The 23330-nt window shown below is 37.8% G+C and overlaps 1 long non-coding RNA gene and 1 pseudogene across 2 annotated transcripts in view; one reads left to right on the top strand and one right to left on the bottom strand.

Annotated features, from left to right (window-relative positions):
- LOC118149914 (uncharacterized) overlaps positions 1-23330 on the top strand; it is a 105697-nt gene that overhangs the window by 19136 nt on the left and 63231 nt on the right. Inside the window, exons 2-3 of one of the 2 annotated variants that reach the window (XR_013530569.1) lie at positions 13675-13909; positions 14230-14346. This is a non-coding gene — a long non-coding RNA (uncharacterized LOC118149914). Of the gene's footprint in view, positions 1-13674; positions 13910-14229; positions 14347-23330 lie in introns of those variants that run through there. The other variant, XR_008478307.2, reaches the window with a different exon arrangement.
- Positions 2386-4449, bottom strand: LOC100410180 (RNA-binding protein EWS pseudogene; annotated as a pseudogene).

Raw genomic sequence — 23330 nt, 5'->3', positions numbered from 1 at the left:
GGCTGTGTCCCCACCAAAATCTCATCTTGAATTGTAGCTCCTATAATTCCCATGTATTGTATGAAGGACCCGGTGGGAGATAATTGAATCATGGGGGCAGTTTCTCCCACACTATTCTTGTGGTAGTGCCTAAGTCTCGTGAGATCTGTTGATTTATAAGAGGTTTTCCCTTTCACTTGGCACCATGTAAGATGTGCCTTTCACCTTCTGCCATGATGGAGAGGCCTCTCCAGTCACATGGAATTGTGAGTCCATTAATCATATTTTTTAAATAAATTATCCAGTCTCAGGTATGTCTTTTTCAGAAGTGTGAGAATAGAGTCATACATTTACTCTAAGTCATTTTTGTTAAAAATATAATCTAGTGTCTAGATTTCTTCTATTGTGTTTGGGAATCAAATTCATCAAAGATATTTCAAGAATGTATTCATATGCTAAAACTTGATGTAAATAGTTTTTGAAAGGTGATTCAGAATGCTTCAGATTAATTGGTATTGACGCTTTACCTCTGTTACATCTATATTTTTAAAATTGTTTTAGAAAAAATTAAAGTGATCATTTTCTAATTGATACGTTTGCTTAAGAAAGGTCAGAAGTCCTTATAAGGATTACTTTTATTTTTTAATAAACCAAAACTCTTTGTGGTCCATCTGATCAAGGTATCATATTTTTATGATCATCTTTATTGCATTATTTTATGAATTTCTTTTATGAAAATCCAACATATACCCTGTCTTAATGCAAATTTCATTCTATAGTAACATTGTTAGTGTATGTTTGACAATATATGCTTTGAAATAGCCAAATGAGAAAATTAAAGACTATTGCTATAGAAAATGGTCAGCCATCATGACTTGTGTTTTGGCAATGACTCATCAGACCTTTATAGTGGAAAACAAGGGAAGGCATCACATATGCACTGATTGGATGCTTTTGGCATGGGGAATTTAGGTTTCACTAGAAACAAGGTATTCTGTGTGATTGCTTAGTGGCGTAGATTATCTGCTGACTTTGCAGACAAAAATTAGAAAAGCTGTTAGTTATTAATCAAATCCCAGCCATCCTGGCTTGACTGTTAGATAAGCTATTCTTTAACTTCCTGAATTGTCACTAGAGACCTTGGAAGCCACCCTGCTCAGAAGAACTGAATTCTAATGGTGAAGCGATGCATTAAGTAAAGTCTGTAACAAATTGTTTATGCAATGATAACTAATCAGTTCATCAAAAAGTTAAGAAGAGGAAAATTAATAAATCTAAACCTAAAACTTTTAAGTGTTATTTAATTTCTTCCTTCTGAGATTAAAAGAAAAACTTAGTTATTCCATCAGTTTAACCTTTATTGACAAGACATGAGGATTCATTTTGAATGTTTATGTGGCTGTATTAGAAAGATATTTTCAAGTGTTACACAATTCCATTCCAAATTTCAGGTGTTTTAAATCATAAGAACCTCTATTTTGTCATATAAGTAGTCCAGGAACTGCAATTCTATGTTATTTTAGTCAATGGATCAACAACATTGTCCGGAACCCCGGGGTTTCTGTCTTTCTCTTATGTCTTTCATAAGGAGTGTGGCAAATAGAGCAGAGAGCTTACTCCATTTTCAAACAGCACTTACCGCTTCCCTCTGCCTCGGAGGCTGGAAAGAAAAAAACACCTTCCCAGACTCTTCCTTTACAGAGAGCCCCTGGGGAAAGCTTTTCCATGAAGTCCTGTGCCTTCCTCTTCCCTTCTTCTTCCTCTCGACTGTTTTGGCCATAGACATGTTGGCTGGGACCATGATGTAAGCCATTCTGCACTAATAAGGAGAGTCAGAGAAACCTTCTTTTTTGTATCCTTAGAGCTGCTCTACAGAAGCCAGAAAACACCAACTTTCACACTTTCGTTGAGTGAGAAAAATAAAAATTTAAATCTGTTAAAACTCTGTTTCTGTTACTTACAATGACATGAAAGAAAGACACAGTTTCTTTGTTTTACAGTATATCTCTATGGTGGAAAAAATGGCTGGTGCACTTCCAGAATCGCATACAGACATAACATGATTTATTTATTTAAATAAACATTTGGAATTTTATTTAAAAAAAAAACATCACAACCATGAACATTGTTACAGTTAGAGACCCTCTTGGTTCTCCACAATGATACTGAGCATGCTCACAAGGAATTCCCATTGTTAAGTATTAAACAACCATTTTTAAAAGAAGGAAAAAAAACTTCGCACACTACCATTTAACTTGTTTTAATGTTTCTTCACAAATGGTGAAAAATACTAAAGTACAGACAAGGAATAATCATAATGTTGTGACCAACATTATAAAATATGGAATTATAAATTTAAAACATCTTCTGGTTTAAAAAATCAATCTGGTCGTCAATGCAGCTCTGCGGGGTCTCTGCATCTAATAGGGCCGATCTCTGCGCTCCTGACGGTGATCACCTTCATCCATTTTTCCAGGTCCTCCACGTCCTCCTCTTCTTTCTCCCATCTGTTCCATCAAAGGTCCAGGGGGCCCCCAGGGCCACCTCGTCTTCCTCCACCAAAGCCATCTCGGTCCATGCCCCGGCCACCACGGAAGCCACCTCTGTCTCCTCCACGGCCACCTCTGAACATTCCACCGGGACCACCACGATCCATGAGGCCACATCTTCCTCCCCGCATGCCACCAGGGCCACCTCCGCCACGATCACCACCCGGGGGCGGGAAGGGTGGCGGGAGGAAGCCTTCAGGCTTTGGGGCCTTACACCGGTTGCACTCTGTTCTCCAGGCGAAGTTCTGGTTTCCACAACCCGGATTGGTACACTGACAGTCTCCAGCTCGGTGCTGGACGTTTCCTTCACCGGAGGGGTTCCCTCGGGAACCCCGGGGTCCTCTGGGAGGGAAGCCTCCTCTATCCCCACCACGGCCTCTCATGCGACCCATGGGTCCCCCAGGACCTCCTGGGCCTCCTGGACCTCCACGGAGTGGTGGTGGCATCCCTCTGCCTTCACGGGGTGGCATACCTCCTCGCATACTGTTCATTGGAGGCTTCTTCCAAGCAAGAGAGACTTTAAGTTTGCTCCCTTGAAAGTCTTTACCGTCAAACCACTCCACGGCAGCCTTGGCAGTAGGTGGGTCTTCATAGGGTACTGTGGCATCGCCTTTGGGCTTTCCTATTTCCTTGTCCAGGCAGATGTGGATCATGGATTGCCCAGTTCTTTTGTTCATCTTAACAAGCCCACACTGCTTAAAGAAGTCTGCCAGATCATCTAGAGTCACATTATCATTTAATCCTTGTACATAAATTGCACTGTGGTCAGAATCTCCATCTGGATCTACAGGTGGGCCTAGATCAAGATCTGCTCCTTCATCCATGGGTCCACCAGGCTTATTGAAGCCACCTCGCTCTCCAGCGCTGCCCATTCCACCGCGTCCTCCTCCCTGCCCACCTCTGCTCATGCCTCCACGATCAAATCCCCCTCTTCCCCTGCCCCTGTTATCAGGGCCACTCATGCTCCGGTTCTCTCCTGGTCCGGAAAATCCTCCAGACTCCTGCCCATAAACACCCATGCTACTGGGGTGGTCCTGTCGGAATGAACTCTGCTGCCCGTAGCTGCTGCTCTGTTGGCTATATTGACTTGGAGCCTGGCTGTAGGATCCAGTTTGGGGTGGGTGGGTAACTAATGGGAGGCTGCCGCCCATAGCTGCTTTGTTGACCGTAGCTCCTCTGCTGTCCAGAGCTGCTCGGTTGCCCATTGGGTGTTCTGCTGAGAGTAACTGCTTTCATCATAGCTAGTCGGCTGTGTAGAGGAAGAGCTGGTAGGAGGGTAGGATGGAGGTGCGGTGACTGGCTGCATAGGGTAGCTCCCAGGTACCTGGGGATAGCTGTAGTTACTCTGTCCATATCCTAGGCTGGGCTGGTTGTAACCTCCTGTGCTAGATTGAGGTTGACTAGTCTCAGTGGGCTTGTTACCATCCTGCGGTCTTGTACGGGCAGTGGCTGCTGGCTGCAGCCCATAGGCTGGATAAGCAGGCTGAGTGCCATATGCAGACTGAGCTGCGTAGGAGGCCTGGGTGGTGGCGACCGTAGCAGTGGTGGGATCATAAGCACCAGTGCCATACCCTGGACAGGCTGGCTGTGTGCCCGGGGGGCAGTTGGAGTAGAATAACCAGTGGGAGGCTGTCCATAAGAAGTTGCATAGGTCTGCACATAAGTTGCAGTGGGCTGAGCCTGGGTATAGCTAACATCAGTGGGCTGTCCATAGCTTCCATAGCTTTGTTGCCCATATGCCTGCTGGGTGGTCTGTGCATATCCTTGAGTGGGCTGGGCGGTGTAAGCACTGAAGCCCTGCTGCGCTGCAGCCTGGCTATAGGTACTGCAATCTGTGGACGCCATTCTCTCTCCTTCCTCCTCATTCTCTCACGTCCGTCTCCCTCTCGCTTTCCCTCTAGGCGCCGCACTGCGCAGGCGCAAATATAACGTGATTTTAAAAAGATGACATAAGGTTCTGTGTAGGTCCCTGGTAGTGAAATAAAACTCTCCCACGAAGTTCACCCTCAGAGTTTCTCTAAGGCTTCATTGACCAAGACTAGGTCACATGACAATTTGTAAAATATCTACTGACAAAACAAAACTAAACTGAGCTGAACTAAACTAATATGAATGGATTGAACCAATTACAATTTTTACTAGGGCTTGAAATAGAACCACCATTTTTGAGCTCATGGCCTTGCAAGGGATAGACAAAACAGCAACTCTGCTTCCACCAGGAAGAAAGAAGAGAATACATATGGATAGGCAAACAGCAGCATTCTCCACGCTGATTTAGGATGTAAAATTTCTAACAATGGAATAATACAATTTTGATATGACCTAACATAGAGTTAAGTTCATAGGTAACTTGACATAATGAGAACACCATATTTAAAATACAAAGTTCCCATTCTAAAAGATGTACACATGTTGTTAAAAAATAAAAAGAGAGAAACTCTAATTGGATTGTTTTAATTATGACAAGTTTTTTGGAAATTTAACATTATTGAACGAATACGAAGGGTTTGTTTTCCCATTATTAACTCTCTCTTACATGGAATTAGAGAGAGAAGGAGAAGAAGGGAGGAGGGGAGGAAGACAACCTCTTCTACTCAACTGCTACTCTAATAAATTTGATTGTATCTCTTACATTTTGATCTTCCTATTATGATTTACTTTGAACAACAAAATAATGCTAAAACCAAATAGATAATCCACTAAACTGCAGTTCCTCCAGGCTCTCTTCCAGAATAAAAGAAGCTCAGTTAATCCATAAAAATAATCTGAATTCTTAGGATTCAATTTGTGGTTTTTCCATGTTTATATCCATATATAAGGCTTCATAATATTCTGAGCAAATTCATAAAATTTGCATGATTCTGAAGAATTATATCAGTACATGCAAGTTCCTGAATAAGAATTTCCAAATCAGGTACAAATTTTATCTGAATACATATATTATTAAAAATTTCATTAGTTTGTATAACAGAGGCAGAGCCTTTGACTAATGATCCTGGTAAGCTATCATTTTTATTTTATATTATTTTTTATTTTAAAGGATAGTCTTTAACTTACTATATAAAACAGTTTTTAGACTTTCCTCCAAAAACATGTAATCTTTTTCTTAAAACATTGACAACCAATGATACTAGTTACAGTGTGATTTATGCCACTGGTCTTCTTGTGAAGTTTTATTCCTAATTTGTTCATTTACTCAGTTCTGCTCTTCAGAGTTATGCAAAATAATCACAATAGATGCTCAGAACATTACTGAATTTGACATTTTTTCTGGGCAAATACAGTCAGGGAAAAAAATGATAAAACTTTCCAGGTTTTTGTGTTTTATTAATAATGAAAATATTTATAATGAATGAATTTTCTCTAGACTTCTGTGTTTTGGAAAAAAATATATATATATTATAATAAGTACAATCTATTTGATAGATAAATATAATATGTATTAGTTTATATGAACTTTAGAGATATCAAAAATAAATTACCAGATGCAGTGGCACATGCCTGTAGTTCCCACTACTCGGAAGGCTAAGGCAGAAGGATTCCTTGAGGCCTACCTGTGCAACACCGTGATTCTCCATCTCTTAAAGACATAAAATAAAGTCCCCTATTAGTAGAACCCTTGACATTTATGCTAACCAGCTAAAGGATGCAGTGACTTTCAAAAGTGAATGGTTTCTAAGTCAAGGCCTAAAGAAGTCTTATAGCTTGCCCTCTTAGAAAGTGGTATATCACTGAGGAAGCTTTGGCGAACTGCTTGGAACATATGATCACACAAAACAGACAAACCTATCATACAGCTAAGGCCATTGGTAAGGCAAACCATCCCTGTAGAAGCATCTTAGACTAGCTATCCTGCCAGCCAAAATCCAGATGATCACGGAAAAATCAGCCACCTGAATTGCTGGCATACAGAATTCTGAGCCAATTAAATCTTTATTTTAAATCTTTCAGTGGCTCGTTAAAACAATAATAAGTAAATAAAAAATGCCATTGAAGACATTCAGTTCCATTCATAGTTTCCCTGGGCTGAGCCTTCCATTCAATAATTATTTTTTGTACACCACAAACAAAAGTTACACTTACTAAATACTAACTATATGCCAGACACTAAAGATACAGTTAAAGCAGCAAGATTCAAATTTTAATCAATGGATTCTGAGTAATTTTCTAACTTGCCTCCCTATTTTCTGCTATTTCACATCTTACGCATTAATGCCTTTGCAATGGGCAAATCGCCCTAAACACCATTTCCAAACAGCATTTGTGTGCCTGTGTGTGTGTGTGCGTTGATGTCTGTGCTTGCACACATTCACACATGCTAAGGATTCCAAGAAAAAAGTTATCCTCTCCAAACACTTCCTGTAATCACAATCATGCAAAGAAAACTACCAAGTCATTGCAATTTAAAATAACGAGACACGTAGTCGAGTCATAAATGAATTAATATGAGGGCAACGAATACATTTCCAGAGATAGTCAACCAAACTTTCATAGACTGATAATTACGCAAGGTCTAGGAGAATCCCCTGTCAGATGTAGAAAAGTCAGCCACTGTGGATCATGAAAAAAAACTCTATTCAAATAAATGAAAAGTGAATGGACATGTTTCAGGATAATGAGTATTCTACTTGAAAAGCATTAAAAAATAAGGATAATGAGAAAAGTTCAAAGAATGGATTTTCAAAAGTTATATTTGAATGGTAGACTGGGTCAGACCAGGTAGAGAGTATGTCTTCTTTGAAGACCAATATAAGTATACTATTTTACATACAAGAAAACAGGTTTAAATAATGTGAAAACTGGGTATCTATTTACCTAGCTAATAAGCAATAACAAAATAGCACTTTGAATATAAAGTTCTACACATAATTTTATTGTATAGTATCATAAATTTTATTGTGCTTTGGATTAAACTAAGGTAGATCTTTGGTGCTCAATTTTCAGGGGTCTTTTAGGCAAAGATGACCCTGCATTTTTTTAGTTTTTATTATTTAATATATATATATACACACATATAAATGTGTATATATATATGTATACATATATGTGTGTGTGTATATATATATACACACACATATATATAAATATATATATATATATATATATATATATATATATATATATATATATATCAGAGAGGAGGTCTCACTATTTGCTAAGTCTGGTCTCAAACTAATAGATTCAAGCAATCCACCTGCCTCACCCTCCCAATATGCTGAATTTACAGGCATGAGCCACTGTGCCCAGCCAACACACTGCATTTTAACTGACTTTGGCTAAAAAACTAAAATGGCAAAATGATACAAGGATACATCTGCCTTCCGCTGAAAACATGAGCTCAAATGGTATCAACAGAACCTTTCCCTCTCTCCTGTCTCTTCTCTCTTCTCTCCCCTCTTAGCAGCCTGCTTCTATGTTGATTCCATCCTCAAACAATCACATTACTGTTGCAATGCGGTTTTCTCTGACCTTCATGTTACATTTGTCTAGGTTCAAATCATTAAAAGAGTCCAAGAAAGCCCATGAGAACTCCTGAGAAGCAATCTGATTCCACTGTAGAAATATATTGACTGATCTGCTGGACTGGACCTGAAGCTGACACTTACAACTTGTCCTGGGGGTAGAGTAAATGTGGGTTTGCCTTTCACATGTAGAGGTGTTAGAGAAGAAGTAGAAAGAAATGCAGCAATGTCTATTGTCCGTTAGCAGGATAATCTATTGAAAACCACATTTTGAAGAGGAAATTAAGATCTTCAATGTATAAGTTATAATAAGTCTCTACTATGGCAGAGAGAGAGAGAACGTGTTCTGATTTCTGGCTCAAGCAAATGTCTGTATGAATAGCCTTTCTGTCCACAACAAATTGAGCCTTGTTAAGCACCATGTACTAGGCAGCACCTTAAATATTTTCTGCTAGATAAACATAATTTTTTACAACTTTTCATTTTAACTATATAAAAATACCATTTAATAAAAAGTTTCCTCCAAAAATGTATTAGTATTTAGTGGAAAGGTGTTTAATAAAGCTGTGGTAAGTGGAAAGGACATGATTTAATGGTCCTCTGAGGTCATAATGTTAAGCATATGAGAGTTGCCAGTATTAAAATTTCTATATTGTACTCATTCATAGATACTAGAATGATTTTTTAAAATCAGGTGAGAGTAAAAAGGTATCCAATAACTCTTTGTTATAGTTATCATTTCCTTCACTCACCTCAAAAATGTTTTTTTTTTTAGTACCTCCCGTTGTAGCTGAAAAGGTCTCTAAAATGTCTCCCTTTTTTTAATGGCAGAATACCAATTTCACGCTAAATGCACGAGAGCCTTCATTCCATGGGAGCACATATCTATTAATCTTTCTTTTTTCCCCCCATCTTTCATTTTAAACAGTAGGTTTGTTCTACATTTGATTTTCTTTCTAAAGCTTTACAGATTTATTCTTTAATTTTATAAGTGTTGATTATGCTTATAATTATACTTGATATTACATTCTCTATCTGGCTTAGAGATACTGCTAATGAAGCAACTTTGTAGTAAAAAAAATGTACACATGGAAAGCAAAATTGTTTTCTGAACTCATTTGCAAGTGATGGTGCTAAGAATGCATATTTTTGCATCTCCCAGTGATTTTTCAAGACCCTCAATAATCATGCATGTTTTGTATTTAAGACAGTAGCCTGGGAAGACTGGAGCGAAGATATACTACAGTAATGGTCTCTTTGTTACTTTCCCTTTTCTACCCTTTATTTCTGTTTTATACTAGAGAGCTCCATCAACATTTTTGCAACTCTGCTCAGCTGAGAACTGAATTGCAGAGCGACTGTGTAACAGGACAGCTGGCACTGTAGCCCTGAGTAAAGTGGAATGAGGCCCTCTCATTTTGCTCCCTTAAGAGTCAGCGTGCAGTACCCGCACATTAGTAGTCATTTTCCCTAAGATGAAAGGCAAACATAAATTTGTTCTGAGGTCCTAGTTATTGCAATAAAAAAAATCTAATTTGCAAGGTGGAGGGCAGAGCAGAATTATTCAGGCAAGACTGAGTGAAAATGAGCAGAAAAGGTGATCTCTTTATTCCAAATTTGGAGCTTCTAAACTCTTTTTCATCTACAGATATTGAGAATTCTTAAATATATTCACTTTGTCATGATTTCTATTTATTTTTAACACCTTGATTCAATTCTTTGCTCCCTACTGGATTAGGGAGAGAAACAACTTGAAGCACTCAGAAAGAAAAATGGCTCTAGGAAGACAACGAGGCAACTATCAGAACAGAAAATATCTGCTTCCTTCATTACCTGTGGCCTCTCCCAATTGAAAACATGTCTTTTCAATCTTATTATCTGAGACACAGAGGTAGGCCTACTATAGCCAGCAGAACAAATGTTTCCTACAGCCCATTTTTGTTAATAAAGTTTTATTGAAACACGCCTACCATCAGCATCCATTGGTTTATGTATCAGCAGTTGGCTGCGTTCATGCTCCATTGGCTGAGATGAATAGTTGTGACAGAGTCAGTTAAGACATGCAAAGCTGAAACAGTGACTATTCTTTTACAGAAGAAGTTTTTAAACTGTTAGATCATTGATTACTACACTTGAACATAATTCACATAAATGCCATTATATACACAAATTTGTTTTAAAGAACAAAGTACATGAGGTACTTTATAAAGTCAAGAAATTCTTTGAATTTTAAATGCAGAAATTCGGGAAGAATTTTATCTGTATAATTTATTGAACAAGACAGAATAATGTAAACATTCTGTAAACTGTGTAATACAAGAAACACAGACATCATTTTATGGTGAAGGCTCTTCCATTAGCAGCAGTTTTATAAGTGTGCATCATTAGGTGATGGTTGCACGTGTTATAACACAAATAAATGTAATTATTCCAAATTCAGCAGTAACCTGATAATGCTAGGATCCAAGACTAAGTTGTTTAAGATAGAACTCAATAACTAAGCTCAGAAGTAACTGTCATTTCATTTAAAAGTCATATAATTAACATAAATTTGATCAATCATCTATAATTTGTAAATCAAACTCATGTGTTAACATTGTACTCATAGTAAAACATCTGGGAGCAGAGGAAAGTCATAAAATGACAGAATACTTGAATGAGATCTTATAACAGTAAAAACAGTAAACAACCAAAACAAAACAAAGCAAACACAAAACAGGCAACTTTGGAAGGATCCATTTCTCTAGCTCTGCATCACTTACCCTTAAGCCTTCCAAACCCTAGACTGTACATTGAAACTCTCTCAACTATTGCCTTCTTCTCACCGTATGGTTGTAATGTAGTATTTTAGCTGAAGACCTGGATCATAAACTGAAAGGAACATGTTAGCTTATCCTCCCCTCAATACTCCAAAAATCACAAGACACATAGTTTTTAATTTTCTTCTTGAAGAGTCTGTTTTGACCAAACGTGACACTGTGTCAACTCCTTAACCTCCCTGTTTCAGTTTCTTCTTCAATAAAAATTTAAAAGGTAGTGTTAATTCAAGAAATTGATATAAGCATCAAGTGAGAGTATCCTGGCAAAGAGTTTATAACATCTTCCCTGCTGTTCAACAGTGATCATTGAAAGTATGATTAAATTCATTATATTGAAGAAATATAAATATTAAGAGGCTTATTTTTCTTTTTGGCTATTCATCAACATATTTGCTACCTGTATTCAATTTTATTGCCAGTCTAACAAATTACACAGATGGAGCGACTTAATGCCAATTTATTGTCTCACAGTCCTGCTGTACAGGAGTCCTACCATCAAGGTGTCAATAGGGTTTCTTCTTCCATTTCAGTCTGGAGGCTCTTTGAAGACGATTCATTTCTTTGGGGTTTCATAAAAAGGCCTCACATGCGAAGTGGCCTCTTAATGCAGAAGGAGTCAAGAAATCAAAAGAGGTGAACGAATCCAGCTTGTCATTATAGGGTGATTTGGTTGGGAAACTGACTGGATAGAAACATGGCCTTAGGCTACTACAAGACAGGTAGATCTCCACCCCATTACCCCTCAGATCCAAGGACTATACACTATAGGGAAGGAGTGTACATGCTTCAGGGGGAATAAGTGAAAATTTGATATAAGGGCAGGACTTACCGTAAGCATGTGCTCTCGTATAAGGAACAAAATATAATCTGGAAATTCCAGAAGCATTCCTAGAATCTATGTTAATCAGAAGTATTATGAGAAGATGGACTTGTCTTTTGGACAGGTCTCCACATGACTCTTTCTGCTCCAATAGTCTATCTTCATGTCTTGGCTCATAGCTTCTTCCTCCACCTTCAATGCCCATCATTCCAAACTGTGCTTCTGTTATCATATCTTCTCTCTGTCTGACTTTGATCCTTTAGCTTCCCTCTTACAATAGCTCTTGTGATTACATTTGACCCACCCAGATAATCCAGGATAATCCGTGCATCTCAAGATCCCAACTTAATGAAATTTGCGGAATTTCTGTTACCACGTGACATCCACAAATCCCTGGGATTAGCACGAGGACATGTTGTGGAGGGGGATTACTTTCTTAGCCACAACACTTTTCTGGTTTTCAGACATAGTAATGGTTATTCCTCATCCCCCAGGTACTTCCTCCTGCCTCCCTCTACTAGTCTCTGGGTTCTGCTACAGACAGCAGCTTCTCTTACCTCAACCTTAGTAGGTTAATAGCTTTATTTTTTACTTTTTCTCACTTTTTGGTTCTCTTGCACTCCACAGTGGGTGGATTGACCACTTTTATTAAGTTCTGTTTTGTTGTTATTGCTCTGGTTCTCATTATCATTGCCTTTTCCCTCTCACCCATCTCTATCTCCAGTTAACCAGTGAACCCTGCCTAATCTAGCCTCTTTCATATCGCTTAATGTTTTCTATGCCTTTCTCTCTACTCTTTCTGGCATCTGTCATCACCTTAGGTCCAGCTGTCCGTACTTGTTATTAAGTGACTGTAAAAACCCCATATAAGGTCAATTCCTGTTATTTTTTTTTAAGACAGGGTCTCCAACCTGCCCCCAGCCTGCCACCCCCACTCATCACAGGCTGAAGTAATCCTCACAATTCAGCTGGAACCACATGAGGGCTAAGCTTTCTATTTTATCAGGGATGGAGTTTTGCCGTGTTGGGCAGGCTGGTCTCCAACTTCCAGCGTCAAGTCATCCGCCAGACTTGTCCTCCTAAAATGCTGGAATTGCAAGCATGAGCCACCATGCCTGTCCTGATTTTTTTTTCTGTCTGCATTCTAGTCTTTACAGCATAGTTACAGTGATTATTCATAAACATAAATATGAACCTATCGCTCTAATTCTTATAATCTTTCAATGGTTCTCTCTGGTCTCAATACAGTGTTTGAGCTCTTTGGCTTGGGCCATAGGTTCTTCTGAATAAGTCCTGAGCCAGCTCTTGAGGATCAAGCTCTTGTCACTCCCCCTCACCCACAACCCACACATTCACTGTTCTATCCACACTGAACTTCATGCCATTCTTCCAGTCTGCCATGCCCTCTTCTTTCCAGGCTTTTGTACAGGATACTCACTTTATCTGAAATATCTTTCCTCTACCACCCTTTCATCTGGCTGCTCAGACTCAACTCAGCTCTTCCCCGGAAAAGCCTTTCCAGACTTTTCTTGTTTTGCTAGTTGACTCTCCTTTGTGCTCCACTAGATCTCAGTACATAAATGTATCTTAAGGTTATCTTTGCTTAGGAGACTTTTCCTTGCTAGTAATACAGAGCCTGACACAAGCTGACTTTAACAATGAGGCAGTGTGTTATTTCACACAGTGACAAAGTATGCCATTATCAAGGTTCTGGTTTCCTCTCTACAAAAGAATGTGTTTTTGCACGCTTTGTTGTGTTGGCTTTATTTCTATATGCCAAATAAGCCAAGCTAACTGCAAAAGATAATTGGAGCAAAATGTATACTTATTCAATTCTAATTGGTGAAAGAGAAAGCCTTTCCACAATTATTTTTATTGACCCAGCTGGAACAATGGCAGTTGCCCTAAGAAAGCTGTAATCTCACAATTAGATTCATTCCTAAATCGGGAGAGAATAGGGTTACTTACCTCAACTTAGACCAAGTTCTCAATGGTAACGATATTGTCATATCAAACCAGATAATTCTTTGTTTTGTGAATTGTAGGCTACATAGCAACATCCTTGACCTCTACTGACTAGATGGCATTCTCCAAGTTGTGACAACGAACAGTGTCTTCAGACATAGCCAAAGGTCTCCTGGAGGGCAAAACCAGTCCCATTTGGGAGCTGTGGGCTTAGAATAATGACATCATACTTCCAGAGCCCTGGCTTCATGAAGAAGTTGAGAATAAAGAGAAGTGGGGATCTATTTAGAAGAGAAAGGAAAGAATGGATGTCAGGTAAGCAATCTGCAGTATCCACCAACTGTATTATATTTACTTTCTCTTTGTCCTCCACTAGGAAGGACATTTCTGGAAGCTTTGTCTTGTTTCTTGTTTTTCTTATCTCTAGTAACTGGTATATACTGTGTTCTTAATACATTTTTATTAAATTGATATATGAAATATGCATTGGAAAAGGGAATTCATTAATGTTTTTTCACCCCTACCCAACAAGTGTTTAACATAGATTCTGTGAGAATCCAAGCTTGTGGTGGAAAAAATGCTTTCATATTTGTAGCTAAAGAGAAAGAAAACACATTTTTTTTTTCCGTCTGCAGTGAAGATGGTGGAGCAATGCAGTAGAAGTTGCAAGGTGGAGAAGAGGTAAGGTTGAACATGGGAGACTTGCTGTCTAAGTGAAGAAAGTGAAATTACCATGATAAATGCATAAACAAGAGAAAGCACCTGGTCGGTCAAGCCACTTGCTGTTTGCTCTGAATAGAAAGTGGTAGTTGAATTGTGCCTTGTAATACAATATGCCACTATTGAATATTTCCTCTGAACAATCCATTCTTAAATCATGTGTAAGTCAAAGCTTGCCTGTATTTAGCACATTGGAATACGTTACTAATTTATTCATTTAAATCTTGGACTTCATGTAAACATAACCAATAAATTATGAATCAGCTTTTCACTGGAGATTCACGTGGATTTTTTTCATCACCCACTTGGTTTCTCTAGTAATAAGGTAATTAGTTTCCCAAACTCTCAGGTTGTCGAATTTAATTAAAAGGTTAGTACATGACAAAGCAAACTATAATTTTATAATTATTTACTCTGATGCTACAAATATTAACTCTGCAGAAGTGTACAGAAAAATTTGAATGCATTGTAATTTCAAATAATTTTATGTACATTAATGAGATGTTAAGACTAAATTATATTTTAATTTATTCTAATATTTGAATTTCACAAAATTTCATAAAATGATGTAATTTCATTATTATTGACCAAGTTCCCCTCTTGAAACATGAAGGCATGATGACCTTCCTTCTAACTCTTTCGGATCATTATTTAGGTGCCAAGCAATTTGTCACAGCCTGAGTTTCCACTTTCAATTATTAACTGAAACCTAAATGTTACCATCAAAAACCACTGCTCTGTTGCGCAGTGATCCACACGAGAACAGTGAACTTATGTCTCTGTAAATTTGTTAGTCATCTATGAGGAAAAGCAATGCTGACCTCGTAATGTCAAATCCCATTTAGAGCTGGTGAATAGGTTGGATGAGGTACTTGATGTCTTTTGAGCTGTATTAAGAAATACACTTCAGTGTAGGAGGATGAAAGCCTTGGTAAATTAATGTGGAGATTGTGGCCTATCCAAATAATTGATAGTAGAATCCCATCCTCCAGAAGAAAAGAATGTAGTTAATAAAGGTTCTGACTCCAGTAAACAGTTTCAGGCAACACATGCTTTGCAGTAAGTACTGGAAGTTCCAACAGTGACCTTCCACCTTCACAGCCTCCTGCTTGTCTTTTTCCTGCAATTTTATTAGTAAGAAACTGTTCATCGCTTTTCCACGAGTAGAAATGTCAAGCTCATTGGAAGGGCATAACCTGGTTTTTAAGATTGTTTTATATGTCTGGATTGATGAATTGGATTACAAAGGTAATTTTTAGCTACTTCCAGTCTCTTTTGGGTATTTTTATAAAGCTACAATTATCAAATCAAAAGCAAATTACTTATGTAAAACTATTTTTTAGGCATTTTGACATTTTAATGCTGAAGAATCAAAGAATAAAATACGATTTTGCTTGAATTTCTTGATTAATTGTCAGTTTTTTTTTTCTTTGAGTTTAGGTGAGTATATGCCCACTCCTTCTCCCAGGGGAGAGAGGCCATTTCCCCACACTGGAATTACCAGTTTTCCAAAGCAGAAGTTTCAGGAGAGCAACATTACTTCATGGTGACCACAGTGAACATATTTATGCAATAGTTAATTTAAAGAAAGAAACAAGAGCATGTATAAATATTGGTTGATTGGGTTTCTGTATTGAAAATCTAAATTCAAAATTTCCATTGCCTTAAAGCGCTCATAATTTCTCCCTTGGGTAATGGCAGTAACCTATCTTCTATTACTTCCTCCAAGCTTCATTTAAATTTTCTGTAATTAACATTGTGATTTGCAAATCAACTTCTATTACCTCTTGCTCAAAATCTTTCTGAGATTTGTCAATGGCTTCAATAGCTTTGGTTAACATTCAGACTGTTTATGATGACAAACAGGGCCCTTTCTGACATGAGGTCTGCTCCCTGCTCGTTTCTTATCATCTGTCATCAGTGGGCAAACAAGCATTTTTCTTCCTCCCAATTTGCCTTGCTCATCCGTGCCCCTGCGTCTTTGTTCCCATTGTTCTGTCTGTCTAAATGAGATTCTCTGAACTATTGTGCTGTAATAAGGACTTCAAGTGTCCTTCCAAATTCCTACATGGGCCTCTCAGAGGTGCAAAACATTTACTAGGTACACCCATTTCTTGTAATGTATTGTGAGGATTGACTTTGTGTTTCTTCTAGAGCATTAAGACAATGAACTCCTCAGGGGTCTGGCCATGTGTGTCCAATGCTGGATAAGTGTTCCTTAAGTAAAGGAAACCACATACCATGAGATAATCATTGTGTGTTCTCCTTGTGTGTTTTATTTTCCATGATGTTTGCCTAATCAGCGAGACACCACACAATAGCATTTAGGAAGTTTAGAGTTCTTATAGCAGAAATGCTTATTTTAATGTTAATTCTTAGCTTCAACATAAATTCTTACAAATAATGATCTAACATAACTGTTATAGAAGATCTTTACACTATAAGTCCTTTATTGAATATAATGAGGTTAGGATATTTTGAGTTCCACACTTCTGTGTATTTAATATGTATTATCTATTACTTTTTATTGTCACACATCTTAGCATGTGTTAAGGATAATTATGATCTATAACATTTTGTTTGCATTTAGTTTTGTAGTATTTTTTCCCCATTCTTTAAGCTTGTAAGAATGGTGTGCTTCTCATTTTAACTGGTGCAATTAATGCTTTTTTTTTTTTTGGTGAAAGGCATTCATTTTGCCCTGTGACATAAACTTTTCTAGAGCCCCCAAGATTCTAGGGAGTCCAGCCAATGTCACACTGCTTCTTACAGCAGAAGCTGTGTTTGCTAAATAAGTAAATATCAAACAAATAAAAAAGAAACATTTGGAGGAAAGCCTGACAGAGCTTACACAAACACAGACTGGAAGAGACTAGAGGAGGGGATAAACCTCATCGTTCCTAGACCCTGAGATGACAGCACATAAGTAACCAGAGGTGGGATTGGAAGGCACACAGAAAGGACTGATGGGTGTGCATGTTCTTACGTTATTTATTGTTTTAAGACAGTCAGGCTTTTTCACCCCAGGCTGGAATGCGGTGGTGTGATCTTGGCTCACTGCAATCTGCGCCTTCTGGGCTCCAGGGGTTCTCCTGCCTCAGCCTCCTCAGCAGCTGGGATTACAAGCGCATGCCACCATGCCTGGCTAATTTTACTTTGTTTTTGGTGAAGACGGAGTTTCACTGTTTTGGCCAGGTTGGTCTGGAACTCCTGTCTGAAGTGATCCACCCACCTTGGCCTCTCAAAGTGCTGGGATTACACGCATGAGCCACTGCACCCAGCCTCAGGCATGATCTCTGAGGAACTTGGAGCTGGTGCTGGAAAGTGGCTAGCTTGGAAAAGTCCAGTTGTCGTGGTGAGGAAAAAGGTGGTAGCACTGGAGAGACAGAAAGCAATGTGAAGATATTAGTAAGTGTTGGAATGAAATACTAATAACAATCTACAACATAGAGGAAATTTGAAGACTTGTGCTCCATAAAAGAAGCCGGAAAGACCATAAAAGTTTAATAATGTTCATAATCCTATGTTTATAAATAGGATTAATGTCCAGAATAGGCAAATCTACGGAGAGATTTTTGCCTAGTAATGGGTAAGAGGAAAACCCAGGGAAAATGGGGAGTGATGGTTGATGGGTACAGAGTTTCTATTTTAGGTACAAAATTAGACTGTGTTGATAATTGCACAACTCTGGATATACTAAAAACCTAAATTATAATTTCAATGAGTAAATTTTATTCTAAGAAAATTATATTTCAGGAAATCCATTTTAAAAAGAGATTAGGAAATGTTACATTACTGCTCTTCTCAGTGGTCCCACCTTGTCCTCCCTGAGTTTTTCTCAGCTACCTTGAAAAGGAGGCAGGGATGAATACTGACAGGAACTCTCTGAGCATCTTTTCCTGGAAATGACTAAAAATAATAAAATGTAACAATAGGGAATCATAAACACATCCCTTAAAGGGTGAGATTGGTAACATCTGACTGCACCCCTTTTATACTTTATTATCTAAGGAGAGATTTCAGAAAGAGTTTAAGGGAGGTGTTTTGTATTTGATTTACTTGATTTCCTGGGATTTTAAGATTTGGGCACTATAAATTCAGTTATTACAGAACGATTTCATGTTGGCAATTTAATCACAAACACCATTGGAAAGTGTGGGCATACTTACTTTCATTACTTCAAAAAGTAAGCTCAATAGCTGTGATAACAAAGTGGACGTTGGAGCCCAGGCATTTATATCCTGTTTATCTGAAGCTCAGAGCCAATCTGGAACTCTAGTTCCTTTAGAAGATGATAAATGTTTTCTGCCAGTCTTTCCAAGTGAACAAACTCCGTTTGATTGGTATTAATCACTCCTGGCAGGTGATGTTCAAGCCTGCTAGCTGCAATCTAGGTGAAAAGCTTGTCATCAGTATCACATAATGAAGTGAAAGACGAGGGGACAAAGAGAAGAAATATTTCCATTTACCTAGTCATCAGAGCAACTGTCAAGTTAAATACGATATGAACGGTTTTCAAATGAACAGCATAAAATGCCCATCTTCAATAAAATTCAATTTTCTTTCATTTTTTATTTAAAAATCAGAAATTCACTGAAATAATAATCTATGAATTGTTTATAGTAGAAGGAGATCCTTCATTCTCTTAAATTATCTGTGACTTGAGAAATTTTTCTGAAATTATGTTTTGCCATAAGCAAGCCCATATTCATAAAGAACACGTGAGTGAAAAGGCAAGACTCAGGGCTAGGGTAATCAGGAGAATAGAGTCTGAGGATTAAGGAAGATTTAAACGTCTAAAAAGTACATCTTATCTCAAACAGTCTCATAATTTGACTTTTTTTCCCCACTTTTCAATGTCATATTTCCTGAAAGTCATCAGTTTAAAATTCCACATTGAAATTTCTCTAGGTCTCTTGGGTAGAACTCTTTTCTGCTCCCTTCTTAAAGTGATGAAAGTAGATCGTTATCCTCCTAATACCTAGATAACACTAGCTAAATTGGGAAAATTAGTTCGTCTCCTGGAGCAAAACTCAGGCAGAAATTGCTTCCTTTTATTTTATAAATCTACTTAATTTTCCCTCACTTTGTGAGAAAATTTATATACATTATCCTTTAGGTTAATGATCACTTAAATTGTGTATTAAAAGTGACTCTGTCAAGAAAAATAAATTGCTCTTGTCCAAGTCTCCAATCATGTCCGTGTTGTCATATTCAATGGTAACTTTTCTCACTACCCGTTTTAGTCTATCAGTGGCATCTGAAAGAATTGTTCACCTTGAAATACTTTGTTCACAGGGCCTTTGAGGTGATTTTATCTCTTAAGCCTTCTCCTAATTCACACTCTACATTGTTGTGAAGCTTTTATCCTTCTAACCTCTAAATGTTGTAGTTACCCAGGAATTAATTCATGGACTCTTATGCTCTCTACGTACATTTACATTTTTAGTTTATCTAAATTAGTTTTTGGTTTAAAATACTGTCTTTAAGCCAGAGATTCTCAAGTTTATATCTGTAACTCAATCCTGTCCTAATCCCTATACATAAGACTGGCATACCCGACTGCCTATTCAATAATTGAGATTTTAGAAACGTAGTGACTTAAATACACACATTTCCATTGGTATTTTGAGAGAGATGAAGAGTTCTTAAAAAGAAAGTGGTTTATTAATGTTGAATGTTCACCTCCACTATTTCAACCATTAGTTAATTATATTAATTATTGAGTTGCACCTTGACACTGTCACCCACATTTGCAAGTTAACCAAATTCAATCTTTTTGAAGTCTTTTATTTCAACGTGAATGAGGAATCTAAGGTGAGCCATCTACGGAGAAGGAACACACACTGTATTTTGAGAACAGGGTAGTAGATTCAGCAGTTAAATTCAACCTGCTCTGAAGATAGCCCCAAGGTTACCCATATAGCACCAACTGATTTTTAAATAAATGTCTGAAATTTTTAATGTTAAATGAGAAACTAAAAGAAAAGTAAGAAACTAGACTTCACTTTTGGTAGAAAAGATAGCATTTGCTCTTTTGAGTATTCTACTTCTGTTTATGTCTAACCTGGTGTATTTCAACATATCTGGATCATTTTTGTGTGTTTGTATTATTTTTATTCTTGTTTCATTTAAACCAGACTTTGAAAGGATACTATTGCTTTCAACAGCTGATGTGATTATCCAAGGTTACAAAGTATTTGATGAGTGTTTGACTATTTAATAATTTAGAGTAAATTTAATGTAATTGATTTGCTTGTTTTCTCTATTAGTAGCCTTAGAAATATATCATTTAATTTTAAGAAGCAAGAGCTTTGCAAGATGTCTTTTTAAAGATGTGAACCTTGTATTCGTGGGCTCAAGTTAACCTCCTGCCTCAACTACCTGAGTCACTAGGATTACAAGTGTATGCCTAGCACATTTTTAAATTTATTGTACAGACAGCATCTTGCTCTGTTGCCCAGGGTGGTCTCGAACTCTTGACCTCAAGCATTCCTCTTACCTCAGCCTTCCAAAGTGCTGAGATTACAGACCTGAGAGATCACATCTGGCCTACTTCTTTAGGCCAAAATCTCTTGTACTTTTTTTTCCCCACAGGCAGTGCTTTTTATATGCCCAATTAATATTTATGGATTAATTAACTGATTTTAAAATATGTTAATTCAAGTTACTTATATAATAGTGTACTGTTTAAATTTTTATTTGCTGAATGTTCACAAAGTATAAAACACAGCTGAAATTTTAACAAGCACATCAATATATAAAACCTTGAAATCAACTTTGAGCTCTTATTCTCCATCTCTTCCACCCATGTTATTCTTTGCCACATCTTTCCAACCACTCCCAATTACTATAACAATTTGAATTCTAAAATGTCTCTTGAGAGTATAATTTATTATTCACTTATGGACTATCTACCATTGTTAACACTGTGCTTATGTTTGGGGGAAATTCCCTTGGTTTCCTGCCTCTGTCAGATAGAAATAAAAATATCCAGGTTTTCTAATCTTCTTTGTATTCAGGACCTAATCTGTAACAATTAAGTAAATAGCCTTGTTCCAGGGTCTAATTAAAAAATAAGCAGACTCAGTGAAGAAGCCCCATTCAGAATTCCTGTTTTGGTTACAAGTGATGGCAGTGGTGCTCGGTAATGATTGTGAGGTCAAGATCCTGACAACAATGACAACAAAAAACAACAAAAAAACAACAAAACGAAACGAAAATAAGGTCAAGATCTTGGCAAACAGGTAGTGGTGGCGTTACACTTGAACCTGGCAACAATGCTTGCTGTATACCACCTACCGCTTGGTGGCTATAGTGGGAGAGGTGTGTAATCAAGTAGCCTAGCTTTAAAACGCAATTTAAAACGTTTTTCTCTAAACTCAGAATACAGCTTTAAAATGTACTTGAAAACTCTGTTTCTAATCCTTTCCCACCTGACACCACCTTGTGCCATGCACATTTAGCTATGTGCATGTTTAGAAATTCCAAGGGCTAATTTTGAAACAAACCAGCCATGGAGGCTCAGCTGTGGAATCCTCTCGCTTAAGGGGAGCCACAAACAATCAGGTGACCCCCACCATGCTGAGGTGAACATGATGCCAACCAGACCCTCAGGTGGGTAACTGCTCAAGTTGGTCTTCCGAAGAAGACACACAGTCTGCACCCTGAAACACTCCTGTATGCTTCTCACACGAAGTTTCCCTTTTTAAACACCTTCACTCAGCTCAGAAAATTTGAAATGGTTTCTCAGAGGCATGAGCCTGGCCATTCCTCAACTGCCAGCCTTTCATTAATAAGCTGTTTTTCTTCCACCACATCTCGTTTCTTACGTATTCAGCTTCTCAGATGGAGAGAACTGGACTTGTGCTTGGCTGCATTTTCTTATCAAGTTAATTTGGTAGCCAGGTTTGTAGCATTATTACCACATCCGGGAACCTGTGAATAGTTATCTAGCTTTCTCAGTAGTTCTTTGAACTACTTAATATTCTTTTAATAACCTCATGTTCTGCTTAATCCGTCAGCCAGCTTTTGTACTTGCGATAGTGAATACTTAATACTAAGCGTTCCTAAATCCAATCATTTTCCCCTCTCTGCCAATGATCAGGTCCTATTACTCTTAATTATCTTCTAACTGATCTTCCCTCAATGATCTTCCTCTTGTGCAGTAAATCATATCAGCAGATTTTCTAAATATGAGACTTATCATGCTAATGTTTTTTGATTTAACGTATCTGATACAATTACAGTATGATATGGCTTACCGATTTTAATCACTTCACTAAAACAATCTTTTCTTTCTTGTATTTGCCGAGAAAATCAACTTGGACCAAATATTGTTGGGGTTTTGGTTATAAAAATATGCAGGCAACAGAAGATTAATGTTAAAAAAAAAAAACTAATTGAGGCTTCTTTTGCTATGGTGGGTCTCTTTTCAAAAGGAAAGTAGATAGTTAGGGAGACACTTAGGGAAGGTGATTTGGCAAGATCAAGGGCTTAGTCCTCCATCTTCCAGATTTGAGACCTGACCTTGTCTTTGCCTCACAATTTAGTAGAATGATGAATGCCAAAATACAAAAGATGGCAAGATACTGATCTTAAGAAGCAGAATGCTAATTTCTTAGTCAACATGATAAATATTAAGTGCCAAGTGAAGGAAAAGCAGTGTGGCTTGTGGACTGGCATATCCTCTCCATTTAGGGAACCCTCATGGAAAGCCCATTGACAGAACGTTGCTGGCTGAGCTGGAAATCAGAGCGAGACCACCCACTGTAATAGTTCAAAGGTTTCCTGGTCCCAGCCTCTGATGTTCAAATCTGTGCTGACAGACAGATTGAACACTTGGCTTTGAAAGAATACTGTCTTCCCAGATTGTGCTCGGAGGTGCCCTGCTTCTCACCTGGGAATGGCATTTCTTTGTGTTCGTTTTATCCTATCTCCTTTATGTGATGTTGGTTATCTCAGTTAGGAGCCACAATGTGCTGATTTTAGAGTTTAACTCTCAGAAGACATGTTA

This window comes from Callithrix jacchus, chromosome 21 (genome assembly GCF_049354715.1).
Source record: "Callithrix jacchus isolate 240 chromosome 21, calJac240_pri, whole genome shotgun sequence".
NCBI lineage: Eukaryota > Metazoa > Chordata > Mammalia > Primates > Cebidae > Callithrix > Callithrix jacchus.
Note: the sequence above shows the minus strand (reverse complement) of the source record. Positions and strands in the feature narration are given on the sequence as shown.